We start from the raw sequence: 20,121 nt of genomic DNA on the forward strand, positions 1-20,121 counted from the left end.
GCAAAGGTATGTTTTCTATTCCGTTACTACTTCATTTTAATAAGAAAAGCAAGATAGACGATGATCCATCTACCGACTTTATGCTGAAAATCATAATGTATTCGCAATTGTTAATCTTTTCCTTCTAGCAGCCCTAGCAACTAGCAGTAGTCACCAATCGAAAGAGACGCGAATATGCAAATCCCCTCTAAAAAAAAAAGAGAGAAACCAGAATCTCCACCATTGACTGATCGGTGTATGCAAATTCCGTAATGACGGATCAGCCAGAGCACCGTGACACGTGACGTCATGCTGCGCCATGTAGGTATCAAAATGATTTTGATAAATTCAAGCGTTAGATGTTCTCCCCTTCGCACAGCGAGAAAGTAACGGCCCATCTATCAGTATTATGCCAGCCGTGGGAAGAAGAGATTGGGGTGGCTCCTTTATTTGTGAGTCTTTAATCGATTGGAATCAACACCGAGATGAATCTTAAATTAACATGCACTCGCATCGTAGATTTTGATAACAAAAGAATATAAATATCTTAAAAATTCCAATTAATTTAAATTCTAATTCTAATAACTAATTCTTTTACAAACTAAATTCTAATTTAATATGTATACATAAAATAATTCAGTAAAATTAAATTCTTATTTCATATAGGTATAATATGACGTTAATAGTTTCACGATAACAATATGCTTTTAATATAATCAGCGAAAAGAGTCAAAAAAGAATACTACGTTTTTATCTTTCGCGATAAATGCTCTCCGGTAGTGAAAGAAACGGTGGATCGTGAAACGTTGGAATATTCGATCTTCACTAGGTGACATTGATTTACATTTGAATAGGTTGCCTAGACCGAAGATCTCACTATGTCGGATGTAAAGAAGAGAAAGAGAAAGGAAGATGAAGAATAGGCGGGCTCGAAATACCGAGAGATAGAGAGGAGAGAGTAACCTCGCCGATCGCACGGAGTCATCGCAAACTAATAGACGTCTGATTGCGGTTGCCCGCGAGAGTTTTGACTCGTCAGTACAAATATTTATCTTCATCCCCGTGTGCATTCACGCACAGCGTGCGATGCATTAAGGCGCCGATCGCACTATCGGCGCATATAGATGCATTAATCTTGATCGGCGCGCTCCGCAGCACACGCAACATATTCATGGCGGGACGAGAGCGTATATGCGGGGGGTTGAATCAATATTTAACTTATTGCGACCGACCGTGGCGCTGATTAATGGATGGATATTTTAAAACTGAATTTTCCACGCGATAGCATTGAAGAGAAATATCGAGATTCTAAAATATGGCTGATGCATATGGGAAAAGTATTAGTTTTAGTCTAAAAAAAGATTCTATCGGGTACTTGAAAAATGTATTAGAAAGTATTACTACTCTCTAAATCTGAATCAGTGGATAGTCACTAATTACCCAGTGGCATACTTTGTACTGATAATCAGTGAAATTCAATTAAAAAAGGAAGAATGTTCGAGCATTATATAACTAAAATACTGATATTTACATGTTAATTTCAATCTTCCAATTCCATATTTATACACTAAAACTAGGTTGGTTAGATCATATAATAAAGATCAGCTGGGTTAGGGATCTCACATTTCATTTACTGATTATTACCAGTGGCATGCTTGGTACTGATATCAGTGATTATCCACTGATTCAGATTTAGAGAGTACAGATAAAATTTAATTTTTAATCTTTAGTATTCAAGCGTACTGATTCTGTAGAGCACAGACTTTCATTTCTATTTATTTTACATAAGGTATTCAAAGTTACGATATGCACCCACGCACCGTAGTCTCTGATAGGTAGTCGGATCCATGTCCGGATCAACATTGCGTATCCGTAGGATGCACGTCGATGCACATGTATGCACCAGCAGTTCGCCCTCGCATCTTGCGCGCTACAAGAACTCGACCAAGAGACTGCACGTGCGATGTAAATGAACGGCGATAAAATTTCCATTGCGCATATAATGAGAACGTATTTTTAAAAATATATGTAACAAGATGTACGTTGCACGAAAACAATCAAATAAAATACATACATAAATATACCACGGATCTGTCAACGAATCATTTCAAAAAATTTCAATTTTTAATCGATAGAGATACTTCTGTTAAATCAACACCTTCACTTTCAATCGCGATTTTCTGCTAAACCATTTAAGCACAAAAATTAGAACATATAATTAGTACATAAATGCCATTTTGATTTTTTAGAGTGCTAGCTTAACAAAGTTAATAGAAGTGAGAGATTTTCTTGCGCATACAACATCTATGAAGAGAATTCCGGACCAGATTTTTTTCGAGGCTCGCGAGATGTTCGAATATCAATTCAACAGTCGACATTCCCAGGGCAGCGTCGAGATGCGACGGCGGCAATGTGGACGACGAAGTGTAGGGGAAAAAAAGGGAGCGCGCGCATTGTCAACGCGCTCGAACCGTAGTTCGAGCCTGTCAGCCATAACAAATTGTAACTCTGGTAGCCGGACGCGGTGTCGCGGCCACGGTCCGCGTGATTAATTGTAACGTCGCTGCCGCATGCCCGGACGATTTTTTCTACGAATTATTTGCATGTCAAGGCGGATTGATGGAAACGCGCCGAAGCGAAGGGCCGCGCGACGGACACGGCGGACGCATCTGAATGCAACACGTGGACACACGCGCGGACGCGCAAGCGTGTACGTGCAAACGCGCCCTCGGCGAGCACAACGTCGCCGCGCCACGTCGTGATGTTGAATTTCCAAGGTGGGAATTTAACTTTCAAATGCGCCGCGAATTGAAACCATGTACGCTGCACCGACGCCATTCTTTCGAAAACGCATAATTTCCGCATGCAATGCGAATTTCCACGATACCGTCGCACGATATACGCCGCATCATCTCGAAGTCTCTTGCCAATAAAAGATCGTATTTCCTAATATACGAGAAATATAGTTCAATAACGAGATGCTCGCCACAAACGCTTTTATGATAATTTTATACGGAAAAAATGGTTTTACTAAAATATCTAAAAATTTAGCTACAGATACAGATTTGAAAATAGTTTTGTTGGACCATCAAAATAATTATATAGAGCGCTCAAACTGGTTGCTAAGATGTCAAAACTTTTTACTGAAGTGTTTAAAAGTTTAGCTAGATACAGATCTGAAAATAATTATGATGGACCATCAAAATAATTATGTAGGACACTCAAGTATGACGATAATGCTATAAAAAGTTTTGACATTCTAGCAGTTTAGGCGTCCTATATAATTATTTTAATGGTCCAACAAAATTATTTTCAGATCTGTATTTAGCTAATTTTTAGATATTTTAGCAAAATCGTTTTTTTGTCGCTTTAAAAAAAATTTGAAATTGTATATTTAATATCAGCTAATAATAAAAAAAATATCATATATAGTATTTGGTAAATGTATTTGTTAATTTTTTTAACTTTTTAGTTGTTTAGTAACATTAGATCTAATTTTCTACATGAAAAATCAACTATATTTTACATTAATAAAATTAATGTATATAAGTATATGATTGAATATTTTATTGCTTATTTGATCAACTGAAAATAAAAAAAGAATTTCCTTATGGTTAAAAAGATCCTAAAATACACAAGCAGGAGGCAAAAATAACAAAAACGAAAGACCTAACCTTCCGATTCAAAAACTCGGACGATTTCGCGAGTAAAAAAGATATATACGGCTGCCCTTCGATTTCTTGCGCTATTGGCGCACGTTGAAAGATTCGGGGTCTATAAAGAACAGACGGAAGACAATGCCACGACTCGCGAAGAGACAAAGCCTCCAACTGGCGATCGGCCACGAAGATGATATCACATGTTTTACGATCCTGCGGGGGATACTTTATGCCCCACTCTGATTGCAAAGGGTTCGACATACGTACATTTATCTCGCTAGTTCATTAATATAAAAATATGCAGGTGTCATCTCATTGAATCTTATTCTTTTTCTTGCTTCATCATTCTTATTTTGCGTCAATCATCCAGAAACAGCGCGATATTTATAATTAACGATAATTATATTAAATTTTTACCAGATCTTTATCAAATTACCTATTTAATTATACATGTATAGAAATAGTTCTACAGCTTTCACACTTGCATCAATCCTACGGTTCTCGTTCGCGCAACTCAGCTACATTTCTTCGTACATTATCGTCTCATATGTCCGCCTACATATTCAATCAAGCGTACTATCAGGATTCTAATCTCAATCGGCATCGTGCATAGAGCATCATATCAAAAAAGAAGACGCGCGTGACTGACTCCTCTTTAAATACGTCGAGTCAATCAGCGAATCAATTTAGAATCAATCATGTAGAACGCGCGACTATTCTGGATGAATGACTTTGAAAAAACTTTCAATCTTATTTCTATATGAGATTCTATAGCCTAATGAAAGTAAAATAATTTCACGTTCATTATAACAATTTAATCTTCCATTCTTCCATTCGTTATATGGCATAATAATTATTTATATGTTATAATTTTTAAGTCAAATGTATTACTCTTATATCACACATGGAATATTCATCTGAAGCTGCATGGAAATAAATTTTAAAAAAAAGCTTGCGTCAATTGGAGTCTTGTGGGAGCCGTCGTGCGAATGGAAACTACCCTCCCGTCATTGTCTTACCGAACAACGAGTAGAACAATGATAGGCAGGATAGATTCCGTCACGAATCTTCTTCCCACCAATTCATGTATGTATGTACATCTCACAATAGGCAGTGACAACCTCGAAAGGACGTTCGATATCTTGCAAGTCTGTTCAGTATGACGGTCACGTAACTCATTTCCTACACGATAACGTCATCGTGGAATTTCATTATTGAGAAAACGATTGAGGGATCGTTAAGCAGCGAACTCTTCGAGTCATCAATGGTAAGAATCAGCTGCTGACCTGTCCCGAATATAAACATGATTTAAAGTTTTTGGACTTGGCCAAAAAAATTACGTAAATTTAATAATTTTTTTTATTTAGCGATTGACCGATTCTTTAATTATAAGATAATAATTAAAAATTTTCTTTTCATATTGTCTAAAATACGTTTCTGGTTCGTTAAAGAATACAATAAGTAGTATTTTAAACATAAAATGAACAGAATGAAGTTCTTTTTACACATGTCAAACTCGCGATAGCTCTCGAGAAGTTTCAGAGTTTGCTATCTCGTTTGGGTAAACCTGTCAGACGCATAGCATCACGAAGGCAAATGCTTAACTCATGATTAGTTCAAATTTACAGCTGAGCAACAACTGTAACATCGTTGGATCCCGCGTTTCGAAACAACTCGCCACGCCCATGCTCTTGAATACCGCATCAAGTAGACGCGTGTCTTTTAACTCTAATTACCACCTCGACATCTGCTTTTACAGCGCTAGCTCGTCCATTAATTTCCATCTCTAGGCACATGCGTTTGTCTTTCCGCCTGCGTGAAACGATAAATCATAGCCAGCAAAAATATTTTTCCAAGGCCTCCGGTTTTAACATTTCCTCTTTCATTCCCATTCCGCTATTTCTTACATGGTTGCTCTTTTCATATTTCAAATTCTTTGAAAACTTCAACGTGGTACAAAAAGTTATTTTGCCTCGTAATAATTACACAATCTTTCAAAGAATTCATATTTCTTATTATATACTGAAATAATAAAAAAGGGTAAAGTTATGCGTTCGTTGCGAATCGACGATGAATCGAGGTGGTAAACATTCCGACCCGTCAGTGCTGCGTCAATTTTTGTTCTACAGGCAGCAAACATTTTTGTTCGATCGAAGAAGTGGCCCCTTGAATGAATCCACTTAACGAGCGATCGAGACCGCCCTTCCGCCCTCGAACACGGCGAAAGGAAGACTCTCCAAGCCTGGACAATGGGTCCTCATCGTTCTCTCTTGTGATTCGAAGTACGTTTGACGGACATGAAGATGGCCAGCCTTTCTTCGACCTCGAGCGTCTGCACGGCGAAGCCTTTTTTTTTTATCAAGTATCAATAAGATATCACCTGCTTGAGATATTAACCCCGAAGCACCGACGCTATTCGATCAACATCAGTAAGTATATGATATCTATCCTATTCATCCTTCCTCTATTATGAATAGCAGAATTAGCACGATATGAAATCAGATTAGAAATCAGGCTTGTCATAAATTCTTAAATAAATCCTAAAATTTTACAAAATTTTTCTCTTATTTCCAGAAAAAAAATTTCATGATTTTTCCTGTCAATAATAATACCTATTTTAAAATTTTTCGTCCTGATTTAGAAATCGTTAAATGTTTTGTTGAGAGATCAATTTAACATGTATATCAATGTAAATTACTATTGATGTTGCTGACACTGCTTGCATTTTTTAATTGTTAAGTTAGTATTCCAAAACTGCGTATGTATGCATATTATTAAACTTCTTTAAAGCTAAGAATTTTTATTTTCTAAAAAGTTTTGTAAAATTTTCTGACTTTTCTCTGACTTCTCTGATTTCCAGTTTTATGATAACCCTAAATCATATGTTTCGCTAATCTCAAAGATATCAACAATTTTGTTTTACTGAATCGGTTATAAAATAAAAATATGTATTTAAAGATTGCAAGATATGTAATTATAATCGTATCAGGTAAAAGATCCTGTTAAAAGGAATGAAAATCCGTTCGAATAATGAGATAAATATTAGCAACATCAATCTTGTCTTCTATTACGAAGAAATAGAAGCCGAAATACGCTCGTACTTCATTCCAAGTGTTCACCCGATCTGCCGTGAATTTATTAAACAGCTTTTAATGCGAAGCTCCTAGTAACGTGAAATAAACGAGCGTGGCCAGCTACTTGATACCCGTTGATACGCCCACGTAAGCTGCTCGCCTCTGCTCGCTCTTTTCTCGAACGAACTTCGTCGACTTCCAACGACACGACGACAACAAGGAGCAATGAAGTGAGATATCCAAGATAGACTGGGCGAGTTTGAAGCGATCTTCCAATCGTTCTTTATCCCATGAAAGGCACGATAGCACCGTCCCGGAAAATACGGAAGCCGCGCTGGTTAAGTAATCCACCCACGTGCTCGAGGGCTCGATTCAAATCTATCCTCTATTTCTTCGTAACGATCTAACGTGATACGAAAAACCGGACACCACGCTGACTCCTGAATTTCTCATCGTTAGAACTCGATTTACGAAATATATACTGAGAAATACATACTGAGAGAAAAAATGTCTTGATACAAAGAATTTTTATTTAACATAAGAAAATTTATTCGGTAGGTCCTAATAGCTTATTTTTATAAAGACATTTTTTCTCCCAGTGCAGATTCTATGACAAAATTTTACTTTTAAATGAAGAGTATAGATAAATAATAAAAGAAATATAAAAATTCTCATTCTAGAATTAATTTTGCTTTATAGATTTATGCAATTTGGAAGTGATCGATCAGATCAATCAATAAGATCGATCTGCACATTTAGCAAATGGGACATAATGAAGAAGCTCGTTGACGTTTTGATGTTTTCGATAGTCGCCGTGTCAAGATTGCCTTCCCAAATCCTTTTAGAGCCTGGACAGAAAGGACACTCTCTTGTCCATTTACTCCAGCATATTGACGCAACGTTATCGATCGATGCTCGCGTTTACTGTCTCGGTCACGATTCTTCTGCTTTTAAAACGCGAGATTCTGGACCGAGATTCTGAATGGTCAGGTCATTTTTGAGGCAATGACAATAGTCCCCAATAGCTTATCGTACTTTTTATCGCGTGGTAGACATCTATAATTTATTTCTTGCTTATAAGCTAACTTCGCGATGAGGTTACTTAAGCCATTAGGGAAATAATTACATTTCCGAGAAAGATGTACGAATCGCCACGTCATCGTATACGTTACTTCCATAAAACTAGGACAGTTCGCTTTTTTGTCGATGCCACGTCGTAAGCTTTAATCATCGCGTCCCATCAAGTCCCTGCGTTACTGATTGAAACAATTTCTTTCCGTTTCGGAGTTTTTGTCCTCACGGATCGAGTTTATACAGTGAGGAGGAAACGCGTAAAAAGGAGAGCCTTGAGAGAGTTGTGTCGCCGAAAGGGCATAAATCCCTCGTTTACAATGCCGGTCTGCTCGGCACACGTGTCCGCGCGAGTGAACTTTGCCGCGCGGATGAATGAAACTCTTTGACGAACGCGTTCTGCTCGGTCGGAAGGCAGGCGGAGGCTTGTCTGGCCTCCCGTTCTGGGTTATCGTCGTCATGGTGCTGGTTGTCGTCGTTGGTGTTCTCGGCTTCTCTCGCAGAACTGCGATGCCGCCATAAAACAGTAGGTCCGATTATTAACGCACTTTGCGCCGCCGTAGCACATGATCCTACCACCTCTGTTTCCGGCATTGATGATCAAGCATTCGTGTTACAGCTTACAGCAATACTCGGAACGAAAACTAGAGGCGTCATTAACTCGGTAATCGGAGAAAGGATACGTTATATTTGCGAGATATTTAATCCATTTCTTTAGAACTATCGAGAATTTCTTATTGCAAGATTTTATTAAGAATCGTGTATCATTTCCGTAAAATCAGGAAACTTTGCATTCATCGTGCTATGAGAACTCGCATCGCATCTTACATCGAATTCATGTCCGGTTTCGTCTCTACTTAAAACATTCTCGCGTTAGTGCATCCATTCCAAGGAACACACTAAGTCAAAAGAAAGTCAAAATGATTTTAAATTGACGTCATGAAAGTCAAACTGACGTTTTTGGGTTACAAAGTTGACTGTTTAACGTTAAGAATCAAAATAAAGTCATTTTGATTTTTTGTTAACTTTTATGTGTTCCAGTGGATCCTGATACTGAAGAGTTTAGCGTAGACACCAACGTTAATGAGCAGACAACGCGCTGTCAAACGGCGCAGCATCTTTTATTCATTTCACGGCAAGAAGCGAACAACGACAACCGCTTTTGCGCGCGTACGTGGCTACCCACGTGCGTCTCACCATATTGCATTTCCGGTTTGAGAAATGTTATAACGCCGCGGTTGGAATCCCCGCGCCCGCTATCGCAATTTCCTGTCTGTGATCTGTTACTTCCCCTCTATCCGGATTATCCTTCTCTTCACAGAAAGAACGTTTTTGCTAGAGCATCTAAAATTTTAGCTGGATACAGATCTGAAAATAATTTTATTGGGCTATTAAAATGATTATGAAGGACGTTCAAGTACGATGAGCAATGTTGCAAAAAATTTTGACATTCTAGCAATCAGCTTGAATATCCTACATAATTATTTTCATAATCCAACCAAATTCTTTTTCAAATTTGTATCTAGCTAAATTTTTAGATATTTCAGCAAAACTGTTCTTTCCATGTTTCTCTATATCTGTCTTTCCTTCCTAAGTAACAATTTAAAATTTTTGTTCAGCTTTCTTCATCATCTTTGATGAACTATTATCGCGAAATATAAATCCGAGGAATTCACCGGCGTGAATTCTTGAGAAGCGAACTGATTGCTGTTGAAACCGCCATATCTGCATGCATGCATTTGTGATTGTAACACGTGACATTTTTGATTGAGCAACATTGGTGTTCGTTAAAGTGCAAGGTACGCCTTAAAACTTGTTTTAACGCATATTTGCTTAATTGCATTTTCAAGAGGCAAGCAGCAACGACATATATGAAAAACAGTGATGACTAGTCATGAATTGGCTCGTTATTACGTTTTTGTCCAATACTCTCTCGCTCTCTTTTCCTGACCCAATTCGTTTTAAATACCCTGATAGATTCGATTACCCGAATTATGCACGGATACTCTGACCGAGCGATCCCGAGAGCGATCCACGACGAGATCCATTAGTAATCTCGATCTGGATCATCGATTTCTTTGCCCACCGGAACGTAGATAGCAAAAAAGACGGTTGTGTCGCTGCATCGTCATTACCGAAACCCGCATCATCGATGAGATAAATGCAGAAAATTGTTAGAGATGAAAGATATTAGGAGCATTTCGATGTAACGATTTAACTACGTTTCAATCGAAAGAAAATATGACTCAATTTCCTGAGAAACTAATACGTCAAACATGACTCATTAAAGAAAAATAGAAAAGATGAATGGCTGCACCAACCATCATAATCACAAACTGGTTTTCGAAATTATCAGTTTACATACATATTTTCTTACTTATCTGAAGTTTAGATATAAGCAAAGTACTCGGTTTCTAAATATCAGATGAATGAATAACGATAATTCATACTGAATGCAATCCACATGCAATACGTGTTATCCATGCATAATAATTTGCATTGCATATCATGTGTATTCAATATTAAATTTTCTAGGAAGGTAATAGTATAATTTATTATTATAATAGTATATAAGTAAAATAACTCTCGTATGATTTTGGAAAGTATTATTTTTAGTTTAGTTAGAAGACTATTTTTAACTAAAATATAATTAGTTTTGATATTAATTATAATTTCTCACAACATGTAAATGTATTTTGTTTGTTGCTTTTACGTTCGCCATTATTTTGATATCCAACAAGAATATATTGCAGATGTGAGTATTACCGTTTCATAAATTTATACAATCGCTATTCGTTAGTTGACGAGAAACGACCGCCCGGGGCGCGTTTCACTCCTAATGCCTCAAGCGGGTTTCACGACAGTAATTATTTCACGCACTTCCGCGGAAGGTTTTCACTTGGCTGGTATACGGGGCCGTATATTTTGACAGTTACGACGATCCTTAACGATCGGATTAATTTTTACGGCACCGTAGTGAAATGAAAGTACGCACAAGCGCGCCATCGCATCGAACCCTTCGAAGTCGTGAAACTTCCAGACGCTTTAAAAGCATCGTGCGACCACCTGGCTTTTATTTTATTTTATTACTTAGGAAGGAAGAAAGTAGGTTCAACTCGCGTCGTTAAATCTTAGATAGAAAACTGCGAATTGCTGAATAATTCGCGGGAGTGCAATCTGCGTGAGTGGGACTTGACTAGTCATTTCCTTGTATTTCGTTCATTATGTGACTCTTTTATCGCTTTGTTTAATAGCCTATATTTTCGAACGTATTATTAACATTAAATAATATTATTTGTAGTCTGCTGTATAAATTATTTGTTATTTCGTTGCACGGAAAGAACGCGATTTTGTTGAAAAATTTAAAATTTTACTGGATATAGATCTAAAAATAATTTTGTTGAAAGTTCAAACTAATTGCTAGAATATCAAAATTTTTCGCAGCATTGCACGTCATTTTTTAGTTTCCAACATAACTATCTTGATGGTCTAACAAAATTATTTTCAGATTTGTCTAGCAAAATTTTAAATCTTTCAGCAAAATCTTCCCGTGTGGAGGTATAATCTTTTCAGCTAACCTTGAAAAATTTTAATAACTGACATTTGACTGATATAATTTAAATAAGATCTTTAATTATTTAACTTCATATAAGAAACTTTTTCAAATATATTGTCTCATAAAGTCATATCAAAAACAAAAAATAATCTCTCTTTTTCTCTATTTTCAACTGTCGACATTCAAATGCGACATCAAAGAAACATGATCTTTGTGTAACAGGAAAAATCGCCGGCCGTGAGAAAGTTCACGTAAAACCGTCTGTGGGAGTTGATAAAAAAAATTTTCTCAACACAGGTGATGCCTCAGAGGTAAGATCTAGTGGAGTTGACTCCCCCTCCTGTTTAACCTTCGGACGCAGCGAACCCTTAAGGGACCACGATCTTCTATTCTCTCTAGAAAAATCCAGATTTCGTGAAATTCTATATTATGTACGGTTCGTCAATGATGCTTTGTTAGGCACGAAGTGACACGCGGCAACCCAAACGACGTTTTGTCGAACCCCAAAAGGATTTTCTTTTCTTTATCGAATCTTGAAACGGAAGTCGATTCACCTTTGAGTTAATCGGTTATTTAAAAATATTGATGCGCGATCAGAACTCGATCGATCCAAATATTGATCACGTACAAGTGATCTCGGAAAAACAATGATCCTCTAAACTTCCCGCACACAGGCAGTACACAAATAGAGCTCAAAATGTTAAATTTGTTAAGTTTTAAGCCACCGAAAGCTTTAATACTACAGAGGATGATCATATTTATTAATATAATAAACGGAGACAAGAATTTTTTGAAAAAAATCAATATTCAAAAAAGGTATGCGAGTTATCTCCACGTTTTCGTACATCGTTAAACGCTAACGTGAGCATTGAAATTTACTCAGCAATGCTTTCGTGGGCATTGAAGTTTACTCATCAGATATCAGATTGCTTCTCATCCTGATGTAGTGAACTGCAATGTTCACAAAACGTTAGTATTTAACAATGTACGAAGATGATCCACACACAAATCATCTGTGTTGGTGAAATTGCCTCCCAAAATTGTTTTTTTTTTAATTAATTTTTTTACCAGAAGTGTGCAAATAAACATTCGAAATGTACATACATATGCAAACGATGAGAAATTAAATAAGCTATAGAAAATTAATTTTTTCAAAATTTGAGGGGCCAACTTCACACAAATTGTGACTTCTTTGAAGAAAATATCCATGAATAGCTATTACGTTCTTTTTTTAAATTTTATTATCTCTAATTCTAGAAATCGAGATTCTTACAATATTGAAAAATCGTAATACGGTTGTGTTAACATATCCCCATAAAGTATCTGTTTGTTCGTGACATAATGTTAAACTTACAGATGGACAGATGTGGCGCAAGAAGTGTTCTTTCTGAAAGAGCACCAAACCATACAGATCAATTCTTTTAGAGACTTAGGCGCTTCAGAAACCCGTTTTTCGCCGTTTTTTTCCACCTCCGCAATTCCCGCGACGCGTAAGCCCTCAATTTTCGCACAATGGAGAGTCTCGAGATTCCTATAAAAATTTGACGTACAATAGTGCTTTTGTTCGCGCGTTTACCCCATCCGTCCGATTGAATCGGATGATTTTTTTTCTTGCACCGATTCTACGTGGAACGTCCAAAAATCGGGCAACGTTCGTGAAAAGGTTAAGGCCTATTATTCGAGCATCGCGATGCAGCCTTTCATCAAATTTTTTTTACGCGGGTGTCGCCCAACGTTCCTGATATTTTACGGTAAAGATAAGAAAAAATTGTATATTTATAAGTAAGATAAAAAATACTAATGCCTTAATACAAATTAATATTCCTTATATACAGAGCCTAAAGTATATTTAATCATATAACTATAATTGGTATAATGCCAATTATTTTTAAATTTTTAGTATATGTAGAATTGTGATGATAAGAAGCACAATACAAAAAAATTATGAGAAGAAAATGAAATGTAAATATATGATAAGAAATATGTGATTCGAACATCAGACAGAGAATTGACGATATAGACATCAATGATTTGAAATGTCGTTCGAAGAAGGACCGCCGTTAGAATTCATAATCATAAAGAATACAGTGTGACTGTTACGTCTAAGAGGACTATAAAGTACAATTTGTAACCTCGTTTTATTATTCAGGACTTGCAGAAAAAAAAGCTTCGTGTACCTCAAGCTTTAGACAGGGATCCAGAAACAGTTTATACCTATGGCTTCTAAATGCCTTAATCCGTCACTGCGTTCGCAGGACGTAAATCGCGTTCGCGACATTATTCCTACGATGAAGGCTTCATGTGTGTCATAAACTACCCCCCATGCGACGAATTTGTAACGTTTTATTAGCGGAACGGGCAGCAGCAGCAGCAATGTGCGTTTGCGAGAAGCTACTTTGTGCGCGTTTTAATAGGCCCGACTTTGTTCTCACAAGGGCTCCCATCAGAAGCCGTTATTCATCCGACGGAGATTTACGTTCCTGATGCCCATACGAGAGAAAAGATACATACGAGGATGCTACCTTTATGATCGGTTCTGTTACAAAGTTGACTCTTTATATGCCGTGCTTTTAGCGGCTCACAAAGACGGGGTAGAGAAGAGGGATGCCTTCAAAGGATCGCTTCTCTGGCCAGCAGTTTGATGCTCGTCGAGTGCACATTGCAGAAATCTCGCGATCCTCTCCACGACGAATAATCAGTCTCGGTATAAAAGTTTTGCTCTTCAAAAATGATTCACATTGAATAAAGTGATCCAAAACGAAATGTGAGTTTTTAAAATTGAAGTTTTAAAATAGACGATGCCTTCATCGAATTAAGGGTACAATCACGATTTTGTAGGAAAAATGATACATTTTATATCCAAAATATCTGAATTTGATAAAACTTCCATACACAAAAAGAACGATTTTATTAAAATATCTAAAAATTTAGCTATATATATATAGATCTGAAAATAATTGTTAGATAGAACCATAAAATAAGAACAAAGAAATCTCAAGTGACAAGCATGATGAGTAATACTGCAAAACATTTTGATATTCTACCAGCTTGAACATAATAATTGTTTTGATGATCCAAACCAGAATTATTTTCAGGTTTGTATTTAGTTAAATTTTTAGATACTTCAGTAAAATCGTCCTTTCATATATATGAGAAGTTCAAGTCAAACCGGGACTTTTATTCTCATGAACATAAGAATAAAATAGTCCCGGTTTGACTTGAACCACCCACGTATGTATAAATTTAAAAAAAAATGTACACTTATATGCAATTTCAGAGACAACTGTTCGAGTAGCAATTTTATAAGAAGTCAGACGTTATACTCCATTTTCTCAACAATGTACTCAAAGCGGCTCGGCCATACGATATCTCTGCCATACTGCTGCTTCATAATCGTGGACGCTTATCTGATTAACGATGCATTTTTATCTTTGACTCCAATAAAATCCTGTCTCGTTAATAGAATGAACGAACGATAAGAATTACTGTATTGTGCGAGAGAATTTATAACTTCCTGTGTCTAAACAGACAATATCTGTATTCCTACTTCAGCTCTAATTCACTTAGAAAGCAGAAAAAAATTATAATTAAAATAGTTTTATCGTTTATATTCGTTGCTTCCTTGGTAAGAAAAGAGATGCTGTCACGCGGAAATTTGAAGATCACTGTCACGAGATAAGTATAGCACGCGATGCAATTACTTCTCGTCCGAAAAGGAGACGTGAGATCGAAGTGCGGCCGCAACACGCGCACGTGAAACTTGCAATTCGCACCCCGTAATTATTCGATCCGGGGAATCCATTAGCGGCGTTAACCCCACAGGTGCAAGAGCGCGAACGGCCGTCGATGTAATCACCGCCGCACGGAACGTGGCCGAATCCGGCAAAAATTAATCCGATCAGATTAGCCGGACCATAATAATTACGTGCGAAGCGTTAACGCGGCAAGTGCTCCCATCCGTTCTGAACCGAATGGGCGGTTTGTTTCATCCCTTTCTCTCTTTCTCTTGGATCTCACGAGTTCGCTAAATCGATGAATTAAATCGGGTTCATGCGAGAAATTATGAGAACCAAATGCTACTTTGCTACTCTTGACGACGAGGGATTTCTCACTATCGATACACGATCTGAATCTTTCCAATTTCAAAGTGAATTTTACAAGGTGAGAGGAAAAAGAATACGCGAGATATAAATTATATATAATTATAGACGTGTACACGCGTGTTTCAGAGGTATTATATTTTACCCGTCATAACTACCGCGATACCGATTACACACGTGGCACGTCTCTCCCTGCAAAAATTGATAAATTTTCTCTAATTTAGTAATTTAAAAATGCGTCGCAGACTCAAGCGACCCTTCTCTTTCACGTCCGTCCTGTAAGATTTATATTTCTCTGCAAAATGACTATCAAAGTTGGCTGACCATAATATATCAACTTACATATTCCATATCGGACATCAATCTTGACAGCGCGGTGAGAAACTTGGTATCGATTAGCTGGATCAAAAAAATCAAAAATAAAAAAATTTTTCGATCGATTTTTAATCTTTTTTTTACGTTGTAGGCCACACTGAAAGAAAAGATTGGCTGCTGCAGCAAACTAGATGGTAAAATATGGCATAGCATTTTTAATTGGATGCCACAGCCAATTTTTTGTTGCGTTAGCCTATCCGCAATGTCAGTATAGAATTTCGATATGCTAACGCAACCAAAATTTGACTACTGCACCCACAATTAAAAATGCTATGCCATATTCAGCCAATCTTTTCTTTCAGTGCAGTACATTCAGTGCATTTACATTCCGTTCTTATTTATCAAAGCCATCTTAAGTAATGTTTTAAGATGCTAATGCAGCCCTTTGATTGGTTCATGACATCTTATGACTGTAAAGATAGTTTTTAGCTTTCTACAATAAGCTATTACCTTATTACCTAAATTTTAAGTCGTAAGAAATTGACCAATCACAGTCAAATGTGAGAAGAATAATCTATGATTGGTCAATTTCTTACGGCTTAAAACTTAAAACTTAGGTAATAGCTTATTATAAAAAGCTCATAAGAATCGACTATGAATACCGGCTTGTGATTGGCTTATAACATCTCAAGATTATATTTAAAACCGTCTTAAATATAAGAACTGACTCTGAATACCAGCCTTAGGGCCCTACGAAGAGAATATCCCTGCATAAGAGTCGAGAACGAAGAAATTTATGTTCGGCGACTTATTTGGCGACATTGTTTACGGGCCAGGAAGCAGTTTGTCCCGCGCTCGTCGCTCCCCTTTTGCGATATAATTGCAGATTTCTGCGCCCATACACAGTCGGGGCGGTCCTTTTTTGCGGATCTTCTCTGTCCTGTCGTAAGAAACTCGCGCAACCGTATTCTACCGTTTCTACCTCGGTGGACCCCAACTCAGTCCCAACGGCGCCCTTTTTTTTGCCCGTACTTTATCACACCGCCGTTCTTTCTTACGTGGTTCCCTCCTACCGCGAGATCGAGTTCCTGCTTTTACGGTAGTTCGTCCGTCGATCTGTGTCTCCATTTTTACGTTCCCTCCTGCAGAATTGCGATCGGAGAAAGTGTAAGCACTCTTCGATACTTAATCGGTCGTTTCTCCTCCTTCTGCCCTCCCGCTCATTCCTCTTTCATTCGAGTGGCAGAAAGGGCAACCGTTGCGATTCGATTATCTGTAAATAACGTTCGATCGAGTACCGCAATCGATACAATTATTTTTGGGAAGGCGCGAACCGTACCTTCGATTACACCGACGGAATCGGGACTAAATGACGCTTCGTTCGCGATATAAAGCAGGATCGGTAACGAGGGCAGCTCTTCTTGAACATCTCCGGAACCTATCATCTTCTCGTGCCGCGTTAAAAGAGAAAAAGGGAGAGGCTCGATCGTGCCACTCGATAATTGATACATACTTAACAAGAGAGGATCGGCGTGAGAAGCGTAATTAAGAACGTGCTGGCGAATTTATAGCAGCTCTTTGGGACGTATTATTACATAAAAAATATCTTGGTCGCGCGACGATACGTATTTCGCCATGCGCGACAACTTATCAGCGTTTTATAATTAAAATCGAATTAAAATGATTTTACAAGTAAAAGTCCTTCCACAAAAGGTTGTAGAGGTAAAAGAAAAAAAGAAGAGAAAGATTTATCACAAAATTACTCGTTAAACACAAAATAACAGTAACATTGCATTAATATTATAATTTTCTACTCAACAATATAATTGTTACGCATATGATATACGAGTATTAGGTTTTGCGCACAATGGAGGAAAAGGAAATATTTGGAATAGGAATATTAAAGAAATAAAAAAATATTAAAGAAATAAAAAAAAATATGGAATGAAGATTAAACGTAACACACTTTACAAACAAGATATGTCTTATGTCATATTTATTATATCTATTGTATGTGTGCGTTTACTCTCTATTTCTTTTTTATTTCTCTAGTATTTAATACTTATTCCTGTTCCTATTATTTCCTTCATTGTGCCTTACGTTTATTGTTGAATGGAAATTATAATATTAAATTAAATTAATGTAATGTTATTGTTATTTAATGGACAGTTAGATAATTTACATCACTTCTCAGGAGTCTACAAACTGCAAGGAAAGTAAGTTTTCCAAAAACTATCATATAGCGAATTCGATCACTTGATGCATTAATTAGTGCATTACACTAGATCATACTAAAAGCTGCTTTACATGAAATTAACAAAGTAAAAGTATATAAATATTTTAAACGATTAACTATCTACTAATAATATATTGCCACATTATTTAACAAAATATACATGTATCATTTCATTGGCAAAGTTGATTATACTGTATCACTGCATTGAGATATTTTATGTAAAGCAGCTTTTAATGCACTGATCCAGTGTAGTGCGAGTGATCGAATTCATCAATAGTAAACAGTGTACGAAAGAGAAAAGGCTTGAAGACCCACACTGTACTCGAGTACAGAATAAGAAATACTATTGCAAAATTAGTTAATTTACGTTACTTGCCAGGAATCTACAAACGGCACGGAGTGAAAGTTTTCCATCCTAGAAGCAAAGAGAAAAACTAGTCACAATATGTACAAAAGAAACGAGAAGTTGTTCCTTGAGGACCCACGCTGTACTCGAGTACAGAGGACAAGATATCTTCTCTGTAGCCTTTTATGGTTTAAAACGCCAGGAGATAAATTAAGGTTCGACTCACCGTTGAGGAGTACAGCCGGTAGAATCGCGCGAGCAGGAGCCTCTAGAGACGGCGGGTAATCGATGTGGAGAGCCGAATGTCTCGACGATCTGTGGACTGCGGACGAAGAACTGACGGACAGGACGTTATGCCGGAGGGACGTTTCGTAGCGGCGAGTCGGGTCCGGGTGTGCATCTCGCAACCGATGCAATAAATTCACGAATGCGGTGGACGAGTTGACGGAGAAGTGCGCCCGTGTCTCGCGCCAGACCCTCTTCCTTGTTTGCCACGAACGGGAAACGCGAGCACGCGGGGCGTCCCTTCCTGCGACCGGGGTGGATGTACGCTCGAGAGATAAGCCTCGAGGATCCTCCGTGCCTGAGAAATGAGGCGAACGATCTGTAAAAGAAGAGAAAGATCAGACATCACTGCATTCCACGTGGAACGCCGAGCTATTTATTGTAGATTTTCGCCTTCTCACAGTTCGCCACAACCCAGTCGACGCCAACTATAAGTAACGTAACATCTGCACGGAAAAAACGGTTTTGCTGAAACATTTAAAATTTTAGTTAAATATTATATATAGATCGAAAAATAAATTTTATTGGACTATCAAAATAATTATGTAAAAAGCTCAAGTTGATGGCTAGAATATCAACATTTTTTTACAGTATTATTCATCATGCTTGAGTTTTCTACACAAATATTTTGATGGACTAACAAAATTATTTTTAGATCGGTATCTAGCTAAAGTTTTAAATATTTCAGCAAAATCGTTCTTTCCATTTGTATTATAATTTCTTACTCGACAATGTAACTGTTACATTGCACAATGTGTTGTATTACATTTATATTATTGAGTGCGAAATTATAACATAAATGTTATTTTTAGGCTGCATTCCATTTGGCGCTTGTATCATTTGTTCATTTGATAAAACAAGGATGAAATGATTCCAAAAGCATTGTGAGCGTTCAAATGGAACGCAGCCTTGAGCTCGGACTTCCACAAATGCAAGATTAACTTTACTCTCAGTTTAATAACTTCCTGTTTATCTTTCTTTAATTCTCAAAATTTTTTTTGTACTTCTTTTATACTTCTAATGAACAATAAAGATAAAATAATACGATATCGTTTGATATGCGTTCTTCCCGAAAGCAGCTCAAGAAAAGGCGAGGCTTAATTCATCGATTGATTAATCATATTATGCGCAAATACAGCTTTTACGGAACAAAGTTGCATTTATTGCACACGTCTAAATTCACCTTGTTGCGATCTACCCAGTAAGAAATGACAATGGATAGAGTTCGTTCGGGGAGACGCTATATTAGCACTGTTTGTCATTCCATCTTCGTTTTATATCTAATAAACGATAAAGATAGAATGAAATGCGATTATATGTATAATAGAATGACGGTAATACCTCTTCTCTTCGAACGCAGCCCTGATTGACGCAAAAGCATGAGTGAACACGGCAGCCATCTTGTTGTGTCGGAAGTTGGAATCTATCGAATGATCTATAGGTGCCGTGATTTCGATATCGATAAAGCCGATCATCCGATAGATCCAATTTCCGACACAA

This window comes from Mycetomoellerius zeteki, unplaced genomic scaffold, assembly GCF_001594055.1.
Source record: "Mycetomoellerius zeteki isolate Tzet28-1 unplaced genomic scaffold, Tzet1.0 scaffold35, whole genome shotgun sequence".
In the NCBI taxonomy this organism is placed as follows: Eukaryota; Metazoa; Arthropoda; class Insecta; order Hymenoptera; family Formicidae; genus Mycetomoellerius; species Mycetomoellerius zeteki.